General features: G+C 40.5%; 1 protein-coding gene and 1 non-coding gene across 4 annotated transcripts in view; one reads left to right on the forward strand and one right to left on the reverse strand.

Moving 5' to 3' along the window:
* POLA1 (DNA polymerase alpha 1, catalytic subunit) overlaps positions 1-22,358 on the forward strand; it is a 311,022-nt gene that overhangs the window by 85,982 nt on the left and 202,682 nt on the right. The gene's annotated exons all lie outside the window — the stretch shown is intronic.
* LOC111825302 lies at positions 4,403-4,510 on the reverse strand. Its single transcript, XR_002828474.1, has one exon. It is a non-coding gene; the product is annotated as a U6 spliceosomal RNA (small nuclear RNA).

The raw sequence follows: 22,358 nt of genomic DNA on the forward strand, positions 1-22,358 counted from the left end.
GAATGCATAAATAAGTGGAACAACAAATCAATGCTTCTCTCTCCCTGCCCCCTTCCTCTATCTCTCTCAAATCAATAAATTAAAAAAAATTGAGTTGCTTTTTTAGAATTTTTACATTTATGTTCACAAGGGATATTATTGTCTTTTCTTGTGATATCTTTGCCAGTCTTGGTCAGACCAGAGTGATACTAGCCTCATAGAATGCCTTGGAAAGTATTCTCTCCTCTTCATTTTTCTGGGAAAGTTTGTGTAGAATTAATATTTTTTTCTTCCTTAAATGTTTGAAGTAATTCACCACTGAAGCTCTCTGGGCCTGGACTTTTATTTATGTAAATGTTTTAAACTATAAATTCAGTCTCTTTAACAAATACAGTGCTGTTCAGGTTATGTTTCTTCTTGAGTAAGCTTTGGTTGTTTGTGTCTTTTAAGGAATTTGTATAGTTTATTGGCATGGAGTTTTTTATAATATTCCCTTTTTGAATTTTTTAAAAGTTGTAGAATTGGTAGTGGTGCCATCTCTCTCATTCTTTTTTTTTAATTCTTAAAATTGATTTTAGACTGAGGGAGAGAGATACATTGATCTATTCCCATTATTATGAATTCATTGATTGATTCTTGTTTGTGCCCTGACCAAGGATCGAACCCGCAACCTTGGCATTTCAGGATGATGCTCTAACCAGTTGAGCTACCTGGCCATGGCCCATTCTTGATATTGATAATTTGTGTCTTTTCTTTTCATCTTCTGTTGTGTCTGTCTTCTGGCTCTTCAGACTACTGCTCTACACAGCACCTGTGGTGACTACCCTCAGGAAAAAAGTTAGAAAAATGGGCCACTTGGCCCGGTCTTTCCCTGTCTCTAGGTACCATTGGCTTCCCTTTATTTTTGGCCTGTTTTATGTTACTCTCTAGTACAGCCGTGGGCAAACTACGGCCCACAGGCCGGATCCGGCCCGTTTGAAATGAATAAAACTAAAAAAAAAAAAGACCGTACCCTTTTATGTAATGATGTTTACTTAGAATTTATATTAGTTCACACAAACACTCCATCCATGCTTTTGTTCTGGCCCTCCCGTCCAGTTTAAGAACCCATTGTGGCCCTCGAGTCAAAAAGTTTGCCCACCCCTGCCTAGTACCTTCAAGTACTCCCCCCCCCCCCATCATCCAGAGGCTACAGTTGTTTTCTGTGAGAGGGTTTGTCTAGTGCTGGAAGCAGAATGTCGGGGCTTTTGGTTTTGTGACATTCTAGCCAATTGAGACATGTTTTAATAGCTGTATTCACAGTATAGAACTGGGTAACTTAGCAGCACTCTAGTCATTGTTACCTTTATTGGATTTGATATGAAATAGCTCAACTGGATATTTAGAATAAATTGTGGAGTTAGAGAAAGGTGAAAGGAGAAGTGTTGACTTAGCTCTTTTCAAAATGGTTTCAGTGGGAAAAACCATTATCACTTTAAAGAGTGAGCATTCTTGAGTACCGAATATGTCAAGCTTCTGAATGATTTTGAGTGCTTTTGCTTGTCATGGGGAAGCTTTTCAAGAGTAAAAGAATGGAAGAAAACATTTATATTTCAGGTCTGAAAACAAAGCATTTCTAATTTCTTAATTATATCAAATGCATCAGTTTTAGGTCATATTAACGCTATGATACTTAAATGTTTTATTTGCAATGGACTTTATTTTCTGGCCATTTGATATATTGCAATTTGAATTGAAAGACACTAGGAGAAGTCATCTTAGGTCTCTGGATCTCAGCCTGATATTTACTGAACAGTACATGAGCCATGCACTGTTCTAGGCACAGGAGGTTCAGCAGTGAACAAGGAGCTTATATTCTTAAAGGCTCAGAAATCTGACTCCTGGCACACTGTGCATGGTCAGGCTCACATGTACATGCCCTAATGTCAGTTTGTTCATTTGAAGTGAGAACTACAGCTGTTAATTAGACTGGCGAGGTTGAACTGAGAGATTAGTGCATTTTCTCTTTATAGACAAGCCACATGGGAAGCCAAATTACAATCACAAGGTTGCTTGGTGAGAATGGAATCAAAACAAAGGGACTTGGTTAGATAATCCATGATTAGGATACACCTGCCACACGGACTATTTGGGTTTCCCCTGAATAATGCTGAGCAGTAAAACTTGACAATGTTTGGTTCTTTGGGCTTATTTCTATGGTGACCATTTTTCTTTGTTCACACAATTTTTTTAACTAAACTATAATCCAATTTACTAAATGACAAGCCACATTCTAGGCCTGCTTCCTAAGATTGCACTTAGGTCACCTTTAGAAACATTTAGTGGTTTTCAAATTATGAGGCCTGGCATCACATAGACAGGCTCTTGGTTAATTTCAACAGTGTCGCCATACCCATTGTGCAGGTAGGTTTTACCCTGGGAGGGTGGCTTTTTCTCTTCTTTCTTTTTTGCCTTATAGTTGTGGTCTGGAAGGGATGTGTGAATCCCTCATAATTATCCTCTTGTCCTGCCAATAATTTATTTTTACTTTATTTAAATTTATAGAGAGTTACATTCACTTCTGTTTTTCTTTCTTTTTCTAAATTTATCTTTATTGTTTAAAGTATGGATGCCAAACCCTTGTTCTTAAAATCAATGACTATTTATAGTACTGTTTTAATAGGAAAAGCTAATCTGTCCTAATAGAGGTAAGATAACTTTATTTGAAAATGTAGGAAATACCTAAATTTAAACCTAGAAAGTCCTGGGACCCAAACATATATGTTTGATTTTTTTTTAAATTAAGGAATCTATACTAATAAAAGGATAATATGCAAATTAACCGTTACTCTGCGACAAAGATGGTGGTGCCCATAGCCACAAAGATGGCAGTGCCAGCCGGAGCGGGCAGGACGCTTGGCTTCCTTCGGGCGGGACACTTGGCTTCCTTCGGGCAGGATGCTTGGCTTCCTTCGGGTGGGACGCTTGGCTTCCTTCGTCACCCCAGCAACGAAGGAAGCCAAACCTCCTGCAGGCCCCAGCCCGGCTGCCCGCTGAGGGCTGGCTTCTGGGCGGCAACCATGGAGCTGGCCCGAGTGGGTGGGAGGCGGCTCCAGCCCAGAGCGAAGGTGGGAGATGGTGGCTAGAGCGAAGGCCTGGTCCCGGGTGCCGGAGGGAAGCTGATGCCGGCAGTCAGGGGAAGGAAGGCCTATTCTTGCACGAATCTTCATGCACCGGGCCTGTAGTATACTATAATTCCCTATAAAAGATCCAGGGAACATGAAAGGTAGTTGCCTTCAAGGAGTAATGGCACTATTTGAGGTATAATGGAGGAGACCCAAATTTTGGAATTGTGAGCCAATTTCACTTACCAAATTCTTATTATTTCCTCAAATATTGTCTGTATATTAGCTGTCCAAAGTCAGGGCTAAAGGACCACCCAGTTTACTGTTAAAAACAAACAAATGATGTTAAGACCCAGTGACTACCGAATTTATACACATCAGTTCTCATGTTTTCACTAATCCAAATGAAGTGGTATCACTGTCTATACATCCACCAAAACCTATGGGCAACCAGCAAAGCCTTGGCCAGTACCAGTTTGCAAGTTCCTTGAAGGCAAGAACTATAACAACAACAACAGTAGTGGTAGCAGCAATCATGATATGTGTATTGTGCTTATAGTTTTCACAGAGCCCTTTCACAGATAGAATAATAATTTGAATTTCATAGGTAGAATATATAAGGTGTCCTAAAAAATTTATACACATACTTTGAATAATTATAAAGCCAGTATTTATTAAAATACATTTCATTTTCAAAATTGAGCTATCAGCTGTTAAAGTGTATATACATTTTTGGGGACACCCTGTATAATGTATATGTCTGTTACTAACCATTTCTGCTTTCTAGCCAACCACTCTTTCCTGTTGTAAATTTTTGGCCTGAAAATTTTGAATTATCACAGTGCCTTCTTTTACAGACAAATTTAGTTGTTTTGTGCAATTTTAGATTATACCGATAAGGCTTCTTAACACCAAGTTGATCATTTGAGATGAAAAGCAAAACTAAGATTCAGTGTCTGACTCTTTTGGGTAGGACTGTCCTTTAAAAGCCTCTGATTGATTTTCTAGTCAATAAAAATACAAGGCTACTCTACCTTTTTTTTAGTCTCCATACTATTCATGCTTAAAATACATTCCAATTAATAACAGCTTTTGGGGGCTATTTTATTTTTTGGATAGTTTATGCTTTTATTTTTTAAAAATTTATTTTTCAAGTACAGTTGATGTTCAGTATTATTCCATATTAGTTTCAGGTGTACAGCATAACAGACAATTACACCCCTGATAATTCAAATATCCATCTGGCACCATACATAGTTATTATAATATCGTTGACTATATTCCCTGTTGAACTTTATGTCCCTGTGACTATTTTGCATCAAACACATGAATGCTTCACAAACTTGTGTGTCATCATTGCCACAGGGGCCATGATAATCTTTTCTGTATCTTTCCAGTTTTAGTAAATGTGCTGCCAAAGCAAGCACATACGAGCTTTCTTTATGCACTTTACTTCTGTAGATATCAGTGTTCTAGATCTGAACTGTACAGTATGGTAGCCATTAGCCACAGGTAGCTATTTAAATCTGTTTTAATTAATTGAAATGAAATAAAATTAAAATTTCAGTTAGCCATAATTGCCACATTTTAGGTGCTCAATAGACATGGTAGCCACTAGCCATATCAATATTGCACAATACTGTTCTAGAGAATCTAACTTCTACTTAGTTTTGGGGGGGAAGGCTATCATATCATTCTGCCATTGTTTATAATTTTATCTGTTATGTTTCTAAATACATTTAGAATTATGTTTCTAAATACTGAGTCAGTCCATCCTATATAATAAAAGCCTAATATGCAAATCAACCGAACAGCGGAACAGCTGGTGGAATGACAGGTCGCTATGATGCGCACTGACCACCAGGGGCAGATGTTCAATGCAGAAGCTGCCCCCAGCCTGCAGGCCCCAGGTCAGCCAAGGTGGGTGCCAGTGGGGGCCTCCGATTACACAGCTGGTTGCCCTGCAGAGGGAGGTGACTGGTGGCTGCGGCGGTGGGGGGCGGCGCCGGCTGGTGAGCGGGGGGGAGGGGCCCCCCCATCACCCCGCCAGTCACCTCCCTCACCGCGGCGGCAGGGGGCGGGGCCGGCAAGTGGGTGGCACCAGGCGAGTGCCAGTGGGGACCCCCCCCCCCCCCCCCGATAGTCCCGCCGGTTGCCCCACAGATTGGCCCTGATCGCAGGCCAGGCCTAGGGACCCTACCCATGCACGAATTTCGTGCATTAGGCCTCTAGTATGATATAAACTATGTGTTTAAAGTATGCTTTTAAAAAATATACCTAGACTTTAATTTTCTTAGCACTTCCTATGTAACAGATCTTATAGGTAAGCAGCATTGGGAATTGCAGTAAAAACTCATGTAATAATAAAAATGTCCAACTTCTCTTCCCTTTTGTGGCTATGTGCAGAAGTACAACAGAAAGATTGGAATGTGATTCTCCACTACTTAGAAATGCGTAACCGTCATATAAGGAAAATAACCGACTAACAATAATCTTAAAATGATTCGCATAGTTGAGATTCCATGATGCAAAAACATAGGTCAGTTGTACTCATCATATGAAATATCAGTTTGAGAATTTAGCTTGAAAAGGCATTTGTCAATTGGAGAATCTGTCAAGTGTAAAGCTGATATTAAAAATTTGATATTACACGTTAGGATCTTAAATTAAGTGTTACATGTTCAGTAAGATGTCGAGCATATCCCATTTACCCTTTCTTCTTTTTACTTGCATATTTAAGTGGGGAAGGACTAAAGGAAAAATCCAGACCAGCATCCCAGGATCGTATTTTTTTGCCAAGGGTGATTCAGGGAACTTCAGGTTTAAAGCTGCAGTATCCCATAATGTACTCAAATTAACTAGGACAGAACACTCTGAGAAATGTCTTCGATCCTTGCCTGCGTAAGAATGGTCTCCTAAGTGGCTGAATATAATGGAGAGGCCTATTTGCTGAAGGTGACCAGCACTATGCCATGGTGAATGATGGGATTGGATAGGTCTTGTTCAAGGTTTTACAGAGCAAGAGACATTTGGACACACTGAGTTCCAGATAGATGGAGAAGATTATGGATATGAAAGAAGTGATTACTTTTAAAAAACAAGAGTAAAACCCCACGAAACACTGGTAGTTGTTCTGTTAGTGTGATTCTGTGCAATCAGATGTGTGTTTAATACCTTTTTCACTTTTAACAACCATCACTTTCTTGCAAAGTCAGCCAGTATTAGAACCTCAAAAGACAGCTGTTTGTTTTTTTTTTTTTGGGGGGGCGTTTAATGGCCTTTCCACTAGTTGGGACATGTGTAATGTTCACAGAGAAAGCAGGTATTCCCCCTTTTATTTTTACATTCATTTTAGATACATATTCTTTGCCTAAGAAGCAGTTTGTTATGAACACGAGTATAGAAGAGAGGTTTTTATTCATACATATTTAAAGAACATCAGTAATAAAAACATTTCCCTAGCTGTGACAAAGAACAGCCTTTGTTTAAGGGTTAGATATGTCTAAGGAAGTGACTCTTGTTAAGAACCAAGGAATAAAATATAATTCATCTTATCTTGCGTAAGGAAAATTGTCCTAACTTGCATGCTGCTGAGTGCCTAATTTACATTTAAAGCTGAAGTAATGAAGCCTTATTTTTTTGCCAGAAACTCCCATTTCTTTCCCAAATATATTCTCTATTAGACAAAAAAAGCTCATTATTTTGCATAGTAATGTGCATTTGCTGATGCAGAAAAGCAACATAACTCAGGATGAAGGATTAATTTAAACGTATGTGCTCTTTTGCAGATAACTGAAATTATTTCTAGGAATCAAAAGGTGGGTTTGCAGGGCACACCAAAAAGTACAGCTTCGTCCTGGTGAATTGCAAAGGCAGGGTATAGTCCTTTCTCACCTAGAGGAGGAGGTTCCTGAAAACTCACGGATATAGAATTTAACTCTGAGGACTTTAGACTTCATGGAAACTAGTCACAGGGGGTCTGAACTTGAAAGTGGATCTATGGACGCTCTTAGGAATAAACAGTATTTATAGTTAAATAAATCTTCTGAATATAATACAACTGACCCTTTCATTTATAATGTTTAATTTAGTAATAAAGAATACTAACTATTCATTTTCATTTATTATTCCTTGTTCAATTAAATTTTGTTTTGTTGCACATAATAAGTGTGCTTTGAGGCATTTTCCATCTCCCCCACGGCTGGTTTTCTATCTAGCTGTTCATTGCCTTTCTAATTTTCAACCTCAGAAGTTGTTGATGCCCATCTCCCTAGGGCTCCCCAACCCCCATTCCCACTCACGGCTGACTTTTAGATGTATTGGTGTACAGTTTTGAGTCCCAGTGTGCTTGCACTTACTTTCTTTTTTTTTTCCTATGGCTTCATTCTAAAAATTTTTATTCCTGTTCTGCCATTATTAGCTTTTACCTTTCTTTCCTCTTCCCAACCCCAGCTCCATCTTCCTCTAATTATCCCCAACAGGATTGAATCATAGTTCATGCAATTTGCATGTGCTGAAATGGAATGTAATTTTTGAAGTTGCCCCCAAACTATACAGAAGTAAATTTGAGAATGTGCAAGCTCAATTTAATAAGATTATATTTGGGAAAATAGTGTAGTATCCTGCAAGTGTATATGTATATGTGTGCTCTCAAACATTCTATGTGCCTATACACCTATACACCATAACCTAAGAAGAACTTGCAATTGTTAAAGCTACTCAAGAAATTCCAAAATTTCTAACATAGTTGATGTTTGAGTTGATGTTTGCTATCAATCAGTTGCATAAACTATCATTTATTGAATATCACTTTGGATTTGTGAACAGATGGACTTATTTACAGCTTTTTGGAACCTAATTGGTTTTGAAGTAAAAAAAGGTCCCCTGTTATTCCAGCACAAGAGTTTCAGATCATAGATAACAGTCACCTGTTAGTTTCTGAAGCCACCGATCTATGCCACCTATCGCCATTCTTTGGGCTTTGTGGCTGTCCAAATGGGGTGAGAATGCCATCGACCCTCCCTCCCAGTTGGCAATTATCAGACTTGGGAGGAAGCAAAAACAGCTTCTTACCAGAAAGGTGCTGGAACTTCTGTTTTGTGAGTAACTGTATTTTCTGTTAAAGCCTTGGTGGTCATGTTGTATATTACATTTATTCATGGGCTTTAGTTTTTGTTTTTGTCTTTTAGAAAAGATTACATACATGCTACATTCTTTAAATGTTTTAAGACGTAAACTGGGATGTTCTGATTTCCATGTTGTTTAGAGTTATTATCCCATGAAAGGACATACAGAAAGACAGTTGAGCTAATTTGGGATTATTTCACCCTAATTTTGTATTCCCTATAGTGGGAATTTGAAGAGTTTTTCTTTTGATCATCAATATCATAGTTAAGATTTATTGACTACTTAATAAGGAGTAGCTGGATATTTGTACTGGTTTCAGAAGTACTTGGATGAGAGATATGAAAACTTAAAGATTGAGGCACTCTTGTAACAGAAAATATCAAAGCTACTGCCATAGTTCATCAGAAATCAGGAGAGAAAGAGAGTTATCGTTGGCCTGAATGAGCTGAAGTTCAAAGTAAGACTGTGGTCATTATTCATTACCTCTTTTCTTTCAAAACAGCAAGATTCTTGGGTTTCTGTGGACAAGGCTGCTTTTTAATGGCATGTTCTCCAAACAGCTGTTAAGCATTCCCCCTCCCCAATACCACAGACCACATCTGTTCCCACTGTTGATTAGATAGAGGGTAGAGAAAGAAGAGAGGCTGTAGCATGTGTAATTACCAGTAATTAATTCTTGTTGCGCCTCCTCATTTCCTTCTATTCTAACTCCACCTACCCTTCTTCCTGTCTCTGTTGTAAATTCTGTTTCATGTTGGCCACTTGTGGAGAATAATCTTGATGGGTATACAGCTGTTTTCCTAAAATTTTACATTCACCTTACAGTGAAGCTTTTCTTTTTCTTCTGGTGGCAGAATCTCTTGATGAAGCAGGGCAAACAAGAAAATACTAAAGTTAGTGAACATATCTCTTGGGGCTAGCTTTCCTGCTTCCTTATGTTCTGTTTCTGTTGATTCTATTTTTAATCGTCAACAAATATTTATTGAGTACATTCTCTCTTAACTAGTGCAGACTCTTGCAAGGCATGAATGCAAGGCATGAATAAGTGTGAGGAAAACAAATGTAAGATATAGTCCTGGTCCTCAGCGTTTATGTACAGTGTAATTAGAGACCTAAAATATGTATACAGAAAACTAATTATATAAGTTAGTATGTAATAATTATAAAATGATTGCCAAAATTGTTGATACTCTATGAGACAGATAGTGTTCTATTCTTTTTCTTTCTCTTTGGGATAAGGTAAGGCTAAAGAAAATATAAATTTGAGCATTTTTAATTACTATGTCACAATAAAAGAGATATATCACAGGTTTGCTCTTTAAAGACAGTTCATGGCATGTCTTCTTCACAGATTTTAAAAGCCTAGATTTTCAAGATGCGATGCTTCTTGTGTGTCTGTTTTCAGGAGGATGGAGCTTCAAGTGGAGCATTTTAAAATTGCTTATTTTTAAAATTTATAATAAATTTTAAAGTGTAGTTGCTGTATCAGTCAGGGCCCCAGCAGGAAAGAGATGACACTGAGATCAATAGGAGGATTTGATAGAGGGATTATTTACCAAAATGTGGGCACGGTATATTACAATTGCAGGGCAATTGTGTGAACTCTGAGGCTAGTAATAGCAGGGATGTTACAATCTCAGGAGAAAAGGAGTGAGAGGAGGAGCAGATACCTAATTTAAAAAGAGGGAGTTAGATGAAAAAGGTCTTCTGATCACAGGTGGATGGATCCAGCCAGCCTCTATGTGACCATTCAGGAAGAAAGCTGGGGTCATAAATGACCTTGTCTCACTTTCGTCCTGATCTATGCAGTGTTCCTGATTATCTAAACTCATCTGTAAATTAGGGGACAAGGGGAGCTTTTTGATGTAATTTATTGAATCAACCTTTCATCCCACAGAGCAGGGTGGAGAGTGGAAGTGGATAGGCAAAGGAAAGATACCTGGCACATTTGGAGACTTTGTAAATTTGCCTGAGCATGAAAAATCCATCTTGGATGATATCCTCTGCTCTCATTAATCTTGATGATAATAGGCATATGTCTGGAAGCAGTATGCTTTAATTTTTAATTTTTAAAAAATATGTTTTTATTGATTTTCTAGAGAGAGGAAGGGAGAGAGAGAGAGAGAGAGAGAGAGAGAGAGAGAGAGAGAGAGAGAAATATCAATGAGAGAGAAACATCCATCGGCTGCCTCCTGCATGCCCCCTACTGGGGATCGAGCCTGCAACCTGGGCATGTGCCCTGACCAGGAATCAAACCAGAGACCTCTTGGTGCATAGGGCAATGCTCAATCCACCGAGCCACACCAACCCGGCTGGAATCAGTATGCTTTATGACAAATCAGTCACTTCTCAAGCATGTATACAGGGTATCATTGATGTAGGTTAGTAATTCTCAACTGGGGACAGTTTTGCCCCCCATGGAAAATTTGACAACATCTGGAGTCATGTTCATGTATGGGCTTTATCATTAGGATCTCATGGAGGGTAATGATAATGAAAGGAAGACAATTCATTTTCATTTTATTAGGGTAGTGCTCAGATGATTGTTGAAGAATCTAATCTAAGCAACAACCATTGCTTTTGGCAAGAAGAAGCTACTGACCTCTGAAAAAACAATTTGAGTTAAGATCTGAGAGTGAAGCTAAAAGACAGCATAGGTTTTATGCATTGAGTATGAGGTGGGGGAATCAAGCCCTAAAAGATAATGAAGAAAAGGAGACCATTGTTAATAGTTGGGGTGTAGATTACAATCTTCTCAAGGGCATGGACTACATTTTGTTCGTCTTGTAAGAGTTAGGCACTACATCTGGAGCAGTACAGACTGTCAGTACATATTTGTCAAGTGAACGAGTAACCCTTAATTTAGGAGAAATGGCTACTGTAGAACCAGAAAGAAGACATCAGTGGGGAAGGAAAGATGAAAGATGCTGGGAAGGGAAAAGGTGAGCTCTATACTAATAAAAGGGTAATATACTAATTAGATCAGATCGACCGGACATCTTCTGGATGTCCGACTTCCTTCTGGACAGTTAGGGGGTGACCAGACCGGCAGGGGGGCAGTTAGGGGGCAACCAGGCCAGCAAGCAGAAGCAGGGGTGATCAGGCAGGCAGGCAGGTAGAGTGGTTAGGGATGTTCAGGCAGGCAGGCCGGCAGGGGGGCAGTTAGAGGGCCTCCAGGCTGGCAGGGGGGAAGTTAGGGGGCGACCAGGCCGGAAGGGGGGCAGTTAGAGGGCGACTGGACTGGCAAGCAGAGGCAATAAGGGGCGATCAGGCAGGCAGGCAGGTGAGCAGTTAGGAGCCAGCAGTCCCTGATTGCAAGATGGGGCCTAAACCTGCAGTTGGACATCCCCCTAGGGGTTCCAGATTGGAGAGGGTGCAGGCTGGGCTGAGTGACGCCCCTCTCCTGCATGAATTTCATGCACTAGGCCTCTAGTTCTTATATAAAAGGAAAGACAATTTGCACTACAAAAAAATGAGAAAGCTAGGCTTTCAAGGACATACTGGCTCATTGGATCCCAGGTTTCCAGACTTTATGTTTGTCCTGACCTGGACTCTTATACTTCATGGCTTCTTTTTCTTCTTAATGCAATAGGTAAGGACAAGGACATTTGTTTTATTCCTCTTTTATTAGCATTGCCTTTCCTCCCCTTTAATATTAATGGGGCGATTTCCTGCATGGAGCCAGAGCCATACTCCTTCTCTTTTTGGACTCATCTGAAGACTTGGGTATGCCTTCAAATAGCAGGTTTCTGTAGATCAGGCCATTGGTATGGGATGTGGTGTGGTTGACTCAGTCGCTCTGTTTTTATATTCCTGCAGGGCAACTTTTGAGCCCTGTTCCTTTCATTGTCAGACTGTGAAAGCTGCTTAGTTGGAACTGATCACATTTGTCTTTTAAGTTCCTTAAGGATAGTAAAACTCCTTTTGTACTTCTTTCAGTGCCTAGCCTATTGTAAATGCTTATTGAGTTAGGGGACTCATGGAGGATTACTCTAAGATTGCAAAGAGAAATGGTAGAGTGAGATAGGAAAGGATATATTTAGGAAACCTTGACCATGAAGTGTTCTGTCTTCTGAGTGACACATGATGTTAGATTGCTGGTTGTATTTGAGAGGACTGGGTGTAGAATTAGGAAATAAAAGAGAGAAGAGGGCTTTTAAATATTGGTATGGGAACTGAAGGTAATGGGAGACAGGAGAACTCTTTCTCTGCTGGAATAAGGGTCATGCAATTGATAAAGTGTGCGGTCCAATATTAGGAACGATCAGGTAAATCTGAAATATCTACTATTAAGATTCATCCTCGCCCTAACCGGTTTGGCTCAGTGGATAGAGCGTCGGCCTGCAGACTGAAGGGTCCCAGGTTCGATTCCGGCCAAGGGCATGTACCTTGGTTGCGGGCACATCCCCAGTAGGGGGCGTGCAGGAGGCAGCTGGTCAATGTTTCTCTCTCATCGATGTTTCTAACTCTCTATCCCTCTCCCTTACTCTCTGTAAAAAATCAATAAAATATATTTTTTAAAAAAGAGACTCATCCACATTGGTACAAGAATGTCCTGCAGTCCAACTTTATAGTTAACTAGAGGCCCGGTGCATGAAATTTGTGCACGGGATGGGGGGGGTGTCCCTCAGCCCAGCCTGCACTCTCTCCAATCTGGGACCCCTCTCACAATCCAGAACTGCTGGCTCCCAACTGCTTGCCTGCCTGATTGCCCCTAACCACTCTGCCTTCTGGCCTGCTCACCCCCTAACCACTCCCCTGCCAGCCTGATCAACACATAACCACTCACCTGCCAGCCAGATTGCCCCCAACTGCCCTCCCCTACCAGCCCAGTCACCCCTAATTGGCCTCCCCTTGTGGCGGCCATTTTGTGTCCACATGGGAGCGGCTATCTTGTGTGTTGGAGTGATGGTCAATTTGCATATCACCTCTGTATTATTATTAGATAGGATTTTGTAGACTTTTAAAAATCAGCTTTATTGCTATTAATTTCATAAACATGTTTTTGCTATCTCATCTTGAATTTAACAGAGCCATCACCATCTATACATTACTCAAGCCAAAAGTCAAGTATTTAGCTATGGTTTTGTTTGTTTTTTTAATATATTTTATTGATTTCAGAGAGGAAGGGAGAGGGAGAGAGAGAAATGAAAACATCAATGTTGAGAGAGAATCATTGATCGGCTGCCTCCTGCACACCCCTCACTGGGGATCGAGCCCGCAACCCCGGGCATGTGCCCTGACTGGGAATCGAACCACGACCTGGTCCATAGGTTGATGCTCAACCACTGAGCCATGCTGGCCAGGCTAGCTTTGGTTTTTATCTTACTTCCTGCATCTCAAACTTTAGCATGTCCTGATTCTACTTCTTATTCATCTTTGCTGCTGCCATCTTATCCCCTGCCTATGGCATCTCTCCTCTGGACCACTGCTTCTGCTTCTCACTTCTTACAGTCCACTCTTTATGCTCCTGCCTCCAGATTTTCAAACAAATCAGATCATGTCATTCCCTTGACTCACCCCTGCAGCTGTGAGAATACTTCTCATGTAGTAGAAGCTCAATTTGTATTGAATAAACCACTGTAAAGTTATTATATCTTTACAGATAGCAAACCAACCAACCCTTAAACTTTCCTAATTCAAATGACACGTTGTCTCTGTAATGATAATAATAGTAGTCAGATTTATTAAGGCTCATCTTTTTTTCTCTTCTCATCTTGTGACTGATGGCTGACGCCCAGTTTTAGGATGGTTAGCAAAAGGTTTATATGTGGCATTGGAGCCAGGAAGACGAGTCGCTTCTCTTTGGCAATCTCTTGGATAAATCAAGAGCAACCATAGCTATGAAATACACCAGGCAACTCCCTATACTTTTCAGGACTGGCTCGACACAACTAAGAAATCCCTATACATTTTTGGGGAAGGCTAATCTTTTTTTTGGGGGGAGGTCATGACCCTTTTGAGAATTGGGTGAAAGCTGTGTATTCTTTACCCAGAAAAATGTCTACATACACAAGCACAGAATTTTGTAGACCGATAAGGAGATTCACAGACTGAGCCATAGCTCATAGCAGAAAAATGCATCTTCAAAATTATGTTGTTATATTTGGGATAGAGTAAAGCATCTATTTTTGAAATATAAACTATACCAAGTAGCGTGGCAAAATATTGGCAGATGGGGATATTGCAGAAAAGAGATCATTTCTTTTTTTCTGATGCTCAGTAGGGATCATAGCAGACTCTTAAGGGACAGGGAATTGTGAGGGGGCATCTGTTTGTTTGTTTGTTTGTTTGTTTATCAAACAAAAAAGTTTAAGGAACATTGGCCATTTTGCCTTGTCCTTTGTTGAGGAGGTGGAGGAGCATGGAAGGTATATCCCTGCAGGCCTTGGCGCCTCTTAACCCAGAGAATGGCCTGTAGACTGAGCCACTGAGTGGGGAGCAGGCTATAGGAGAGGAGGAGAGGATGGAAGAAGATGGGCCTGGGTGGGGCACAGGAGGGAAGCAGAGAATTTCTTAAGCCATTTTCCTAGGTTGAATCCAGTGCCCCACCCCTTTTCTTTTCCCGTTTTAGTTCTTCTTGGTATCTCTATTAAAAAGACAAACCGAAAAAGGAGATTTTCCTCTTCGCTAGAAGTTTTTGGGAAAACTTCACTATTCTTTTATTTCACCTCCTTTGGGGTTAAGGAGAGCTGTTATTTCTGAACTTATTGTCAGAGTTTCTTGTATTGTTAATGTTTTAATACTCTCAAGATGGCTTGTTTTTGATAAATCACTAAAAGCAGAAGGTATTTTGTCCAGCCTCCTAAACAATAAAAGCCAAGAATGTAATGCTGTAGTACGAGTTGTGAGGTTTTTTCCCAGCACAATATATTAACTAAGCAGAAAATGTAAAAGAATAAATACAATAAAAGTAATGTTTGTCTAGTGATAGTTTGAGATATTTCAGGAGAGATGAGATGTGAAGAAAAGCAGTGGCCATATTTAGAAAGCTGCCTCAAACCCAAGAGTATCTATTGAAGTAAACTTGATGACAGACTTTTTTCCTCTTCATGAATCATTGTATTCCTATAAAAGCGAAAATTCCTCTTCATCTAAACAAATGGCTTCCACATCTGTTTTCTTAGTTTCTCAAAAGGGTGTCTTCAGCTTGCATTTTTTTAAAAGTGTTTATCTGTTTAAAATGAAATATCGTCAAAAGAAGTTTATACATCAAAATCCAAGTTGGTCTTCATCTTCCAAGAATTAGTCGAGAATGATCTGGTGGTGGTAGAGGGGGAAAAAGAAAACACATTTTAGCCGTAACCGGTTTGGCTCAGTGGATAGAGCGTAGGCCTGCGGACTGAAGGGTCCCAGGTTCGATTCCAGTCAAGGGCATGTACCTTGGTTGCGGGCACATCCCCAGTAGGGGGTGTGCAGGAGGCAGCTGATCGATGTTTCTCTCTCATCGGTGTTTCTAACTCTCTATCCCTCTTCCTTCCTCTCTGTAAAAAAATCAATAAAATATATATTTTTTTAAAAAGAAAACACATTTTATATTCTGCATAGGTAAGTTCTTCCTAACCATACTCTACATTTTAGTGAATTATATTTAATTGTACATGCTCTTTTGTTTTTAGGGACTGATCGAGTAGTAACTTTGTCATTGGTAGCACATCCCAATATTTTCATGCTCTGGGTTCAGAGTTCTGAAAATACGTTTTTTTCCAGATTAATAGTAGGAGAATTAATGTGTTAGTCCCATTGACTAAACACTGATCTGTAGTTAGTTTGATTCGTTATTGTCTCACAATCAGTTTCCCCCCAGCACGTCACTAAAAGAAACACTCTCAACTGATTTGTAAAATACTATACAGTACATCTTTTCTAAAGCACTTGTTCGGTTCAAAATCTTGTGTGAGTCTGCTTATCCTGAAGGGTTCGGTTTTATCTTTTTTAATCTTTAGTCTTGTGGGGCAGGCCACCATGCCCTTGAGTGTGTCCTGCCATTTAAAAATGAAGAATGAGAAGCAGCTGAAGTGCTGGCTCTTTTGCAGCTGACAGGAATCCGATCTGCTTGGATTCTTTCTCTGGGTACGGACATGCCAGTGGTGTGTGGCTCCTCCCAGACACGCCATTTGCAGTCACAAAGTTTAAGATGGTGGGAGCAGAGGAGGTTGTGTGCAGGGGGAAGGAAGATCTTTTTTGTATGTAAAGATCTGGGAGAAAGGCTGTAGATCAACACATGGGGTCCTACCACAGGTTGCAGGACTCCTGGCTTCTTACCACCCAGTGGAATTTCTGGGTCAGGATGAGGCCTTTGTCTTTCAGGAGGTTGCGCAGGCTCCTCCCACCCCCTGAGCTACAGCTGCCTGTTCTGCCAAAACAGTGGCCTGCTCTGAGGTCAAAGGTCCATGAGAACTGTGACATTTGATGGTATCAAAGTGAATTAGTGGCAAAGGCAATTGATTTAATCACCTATAATTTAGGTAATTTCTTTTGAAGGATGTGAAGAATACTCTTTGGAAACTGAGGGGAACTCTTCCCCCATTGTTAACTTTTGGTTTATCGGTTAAGTATAAATTGGAACTGCTAATAAATGACACCAAACTTGACATAAAAAAGAATTCCCTCCCCCCTCCCAAATGCAGAAGAGAGGCAGGAAAATGATGGTTAGGTTGGAGCTATAGGAGGCTCTTTACTTGTGAAGTGACTTGATTGATGTTTAGTCTTCCTGTTGAGCCCATCACTGCCTCGAGGAGGGGAGCCACTGCAGAGGTTCTGCTTGCTGTTTGTTGAGCCACGGCCTGTAGCTGTTTTTGTTGCTCATGAAAAGGCAAGGTGCTCCCCTTTTTGACCTTGTTCGGAGGCTTAATACAATTATTTGTATTAGGCGCTAGCCACCTGTTGGGATCTTTCTCCTTAAAGGTCAGTGTGTGGTGCCTGGCTGTCTGACTGTGGCAGCCTGCAATCAGATTTGCCTGTGGTCACTGGTTTGTATGACACCTGCAAATTGTGACAGAAAGAATGGAGATCTGATAGCTGAAGGGAAAGGGAGGTGCTGGAGGAGGAATGAGCTATCAGGAGACCCAGGGAGCACCATTACTGTGGTGTGGGTGCCAGTTTGCCTCATCTCCCTTTCTCCTGCTGCCCCGTCATGAGCTTTGCCATCTGTTTCAATTGTCTGCATGCCGACATTGCTTTGATTTAGTCATATATTGCATGTCTGTTGACCTTTGGAATTCCTATACCCCTGAAAGCCCCATATCCCCTCCATTGAGCATCTCAGCTTCCGCCTGCCTCCCTGTGGTCTTCATTTAGGTGTCATAGACATAACATATTCATCAACTCCAAAACCGCCCAGTTGGTTCTGCTCCCCAACCTGTTCCCCTTCCTGGATTCCCTGTCTCAATGAGTGACAGTACTGTCTACCTATCCATTTGTTAAGCCAGGATTTTTTTTTAAATCCTCACCGAGGATATTTTTTCCATTGCTTTTTAGAGAGAGAGTAAAAGGGAGGGAGGGAGAGGGGTGCGAGAGAAACATTGATGTGAGAGAGACACATTGATTGGTTGTCTCCTGCATGCGCCCCAATGAGGGTCGGTTTGGGGATCAAACCTGCAACCCAGGTATGAGCCCTTGACTGAGAGTCAAACTCATGGCCCTTCAGTGCACAGGCCGACACTCTAACCGCTGAGTACACTGGCCAGGGCCACGGATCTCATCTCTGGCACCTATCTCTTCCTCATGCCCCAAATCCAGCCAGTCGTAAGTCTGGTATATTGCACTTCCTAAATACCTGTGATTCTCTGTCTCCAGTGCAATGACTATTATGCTCTTCAATCCTTATCACTTCCCCCTGGATGCTGCTCTTGCCACATGTATACTCTACATGTTTTATAACCAGAGAGACATCTTTAAACTGTCAGTCTAATTGTCACTCCCCAGTTTAAAGTCCATCCTGTGGTTTATAGGGCCTCTCCTGCATTCTCCCCACTTTCCTGGGCATTCTAATCTCAGCCATACTTTTTATTTTCTTCTCATTGCAAAACCTTTTTTTTTAAACTTAATTTTCTTTAATTGCCATTGAGAGTTTCCCTCTGTCCTTTGGATCTTCACACTCTTTCCTCATCCACCTTTTTCTGTTATTTCCTATAGCTCACTTTCCCCCATGTACAGTTTGCTTCAGTGAACTTGAACTCCCACCTCAGGGGCCTCTATTTTGTTTGTCTTCTCCATGTTCTGCACCTACATCCTAAATGACTTTTCCTCAACTTGGCATTTATCTGTTTCTTTTTAAATTTCTTTGGATTCTTCCCAGAAGATGATGAGACAGTAGAAGAAGTGATTGATAAATGGGAATACATTATTTGATCCTTAAACATGGAGAGGCATTCTAGAGGCATGCCTGAACACGTGTCTACAACACAAGTATCTGGACAGGTGAACACAATTACATTTCCCTAAAACAAGACCATCTTTCTGAAGATTTTTTAAAAATTGGGAACCCTCTATATTTTAATCATTCCTAGCTAGCTTACAGAATCTGTTTTCTGAACTTCGAATAAAAAGGGTGTCAAGGGATACTGGTTTTTTTTTAAACATATATTTATTTCAGAGAGGAAAGGAGAGGGAGAGATAGAAACATCAACGATGAGAGAATCGTTGATTAGCTATCTCCTGCATGCCCCACACTGGGGATCATCCAGGCATGTGCCCAGCTGGGAATCGAACTGTGACCTCCTGGCTCGTAGGTCGACGCTCAACCACTGAACGATGCCAGCCAGGCCAGAACACTGTTTTATAAGAAATAAAGTTGCGGTAGGAGGGCATGGAGACAGTATGGTCATTACAGAACAGACTTTAGTATTTAGCTGTGTTACTGAACAAGGGAGTTGCCCTGAGGTGTTGGGCTTAAAAAGTTCTTCCTCTTTGGACCTCCCTCAGAGCAGAGGGTAATGATGAATAGCACCCTGACTATCTTATCACACAGCAGTCCTAAAACGGAGCTTTCCAGTAATCAAAAATGCTTCCATCAGAATGGTGACAGCAACACCTTGGTCACTCTCCAACTCCATACTGTCCTTCAGACCACCAGTGAGTTGTCTTCTAGGATTGAGCTTCAGGCCAGGTGCTTAGTAATGACAAGCAGTGACCAGTTAAACCTGCCACTTGTGGGGACCAAGAGCTCCAACTTTTCTAGTTCGATTTTCCCATGACCTCAGTTACAAAGAAAATGTTGCAGATTCTAGAAAATGCTAATGCTCTTTTTAGTTGTATTATCTTGATTGCAGTGCTTCGGAATAGCTCAACTTCATTATCTGCGCATAGCCAGCCTGACGCCTTCTTCTCGAATAGACAGTTATGATCAACTAAGCACTTTTAGGCCGTATAGACTACTTAAATTTATTAGTCAATTATTTGTGCTTTGAAAGAGTTAATGGTAGCTACCCAAGCCATTATTAGAAATTAGAATGTCCCAAAATAGAAAGGCTATTTCCTTTGAGTAAGGCACTGCAGTGGAAAATGCCAAGCATAGTTTTTACTGAGTTAAAGGGTGAAGGAAGGTGGAGTGGGGGAGAAAGTTACATGTAAATCATTTAGCCATTAACCTAATGGGTGGATTTATAAATCCTATTACTATAAGCCCTTTTCATTTCCACTGAGGCCTGGTGCATGCTTGATCCCACTAATGTAAAATTCATTCTGTCTAAGTGATTACTGAAGTAAGACACTTTGAGTCAATTTTAATCAGGTTGTGTGAAACTTGCCGGAGCGCTGATGTTCACTAAAGCACGGACATACTTTCGCCGTGTCTTAATTAGCCCCCCAGAAGAGTTATTCTAGGAGATGGAACCAAATCTCTGAGCCTTTTGACACGTACATGCTTTTCCAGTAGGGGCCAGACTCCCAGCGCCAAAGCAAGAGGCAAAGACCTTTGGACAGGGGTGTTTCTAGTCTCATGGATGTTACGAGAATTCTAAGAATTCCTAAAGCACTATTTTTATGGCTAATTGGAGCATCTGCAATGGTACTTATATTTTAACACATAAAAATTTTAAATTTGGTGAAATACGTGAATCTTCTTCCTAGAAAAATGCATAGGCACACATTTACAGTTTTCTTTAGAGTTGGAGGGATTTTCATATTTCTTGACCTTGGGTTAATATCTTCTGCTCTAGTTTTCATCTTGGTGTCAGGGTTGTGGTATTTTTTTTGTGTGTGTGTTTTTTCTGGGAATTTAATATTTAAGAGTGTAGGCTCCTACTTGAACTTTTGTGTCAGTGAGTATATTTGGCTCAAGTGCGTTTTAAAGCCAGCTCTACAAGTTCTCCAGGTCCTGACGCAATAAGAATGTTGTGCAAGGAAGATTTCTTTAAAGATGAAAACAGTTTTTTTTCAAAGTAAAAATGTAAAGTGGATTTTTAAAAATCCACAAGATGAATAAATATTTCAGGGCAAGGAATTAGAAGACAAAGAAGTTCATTTTTCCTTTCACATGTTCAAAGCCATAGTTTATGGTATTTTAAGTTTTTAGATGAAAATTAGAGCCCTGTCACATTGTGGGGCAGTAATTGAAAGAGACTCATAAATTTCATTAAATGTGTCTGTTAGGGAGGAGAAACCTTTCAGAAAGCTTTGTTTATTCAACGTGTTTTATATTCTTTACACATGAGCTACCAGAAGGTCTGGGTTGTAAATAAAGGATTTAAAACAAAATCAGTTTATCTGGCAACAAGAGTTGTATGGGAGAGGTACACTTTTAGTCAAGTTTATAATTAACGGGTCTTTATCATTGGGGTAGAAATTCATTTCTCTTGAGTGAACATTTGTTTATTTAGCATGCGTTGTGTTCGAAAGTGGGATTAAAACTGATTCACTCCATTTCTTGCATAGAAAAAAAAGATAGCATTTAAATGCGTACAGTGTAACCAGCCACATTCTGTAACCAGCTTTAGGGTCTTGTTGTTCTGGGGATGCACTTATCAATGCATGGCTTTGCTCTTCTCAAACTGGACCACTTGGGATTTGCCTCCTTTTACTATAGCCTAATAAAGAAATTCTTATTGAATTACTACTATGTGTCAGACTTTGTATTAGGTTTAATGGCTAAGATGCGACCTCTGCTTATCATTTGCTTGTAGTCTCTCAATCTTACCTTTTATAATAGACTGGTGTGCTGCAGTGTACACAGAATCCTTTGGGGTCTACATTGGACTAACATACTTTTAATAATATCATTGGATCAAGGAGACCAGAGAGGCTTTTTTGATGGTATGAAGTTCCTTGTGAAATAAGTAGATGTTAGGTAATAATATCTAACATTTACTGAGCACTTATGTACCAGAAGTATTTACATACGTGGTTACATTTAGTGCTCACAGTAGCCCTATTGTAAGGAAGCTGCAGCTATTATCTCCATTTTATAGTCAAGGAATTGGAGGCTAGTGATTGTATTGTGTGCCCGGTGTCACATAGTGGATAAGCAATACTTTTAGGCTTTGAACTCAGGCAGCCTGTCGTAGTTGGGGTTCTCCATAGAAACAGAGCCAATAGTGTGTGTGTGTGTGTGTGTGTGTGTGTGTAAAGGGAGGGATAGAGAAATTTTAAGGAATTGGCTCATGTGATTGTGGGTACTGGAAAGTCTGAAATCTGCTGGGCAGGTTGGCAGCCTGGTGACCCAAACACATGGGATATGAGTTGACGTCTCAGCTTGAGCCCGAAGTCAGTCTGCAGCGGAATCCCTCTTCCTTGGGGCAATCTCAGTCTTTTTCTCTCAAGGCCTTCAACTGATTGGATGAGGCCCACCCACATTATGGTGGATAATCTTTTCTGCTCAAAGTTTACTGATTTAAATCCCAATCTTATATTTAAAAAAAATAGCTTCACAGCAACATGTAGACTGGTGTTTGACCACTTATCTGTGTATCATGGCCTAGTCAAGTTGGTAGATAAAATTAACCATCACACAACCTAACTTCTGAACCCACGCTTTTAGCCCCTAGGGGGAAACAGCATGTGAAAAGTACAGAAGTAAAGAAGCAAGAATAGAGCATGGCTTGTTCAATGAAATCAAAATCTTTCAGGAAGGCTGGATTGAAGAATGAATGTGGGAAGCATTAGATGTATGAGGTGGACCTCAACCAGATCTTGGGTCAAACTAAGGGG

Source organism: Myotis lucifugus, unplaced genomic scaffold, assembly GCF_000147115.1.
Source record: "Myotis lucifugus unplaced genomic scaffold, Myoluc2.0 scaffold_20, whole genome shotgun sequence".
Taxonomy (NCBI): domain Eukaryota; kingdom Metazoa; phylum Chordata; class Mammalia; order Chiroptera; family Vespertilionidae; genus Myotis; species Myotis lucifugus.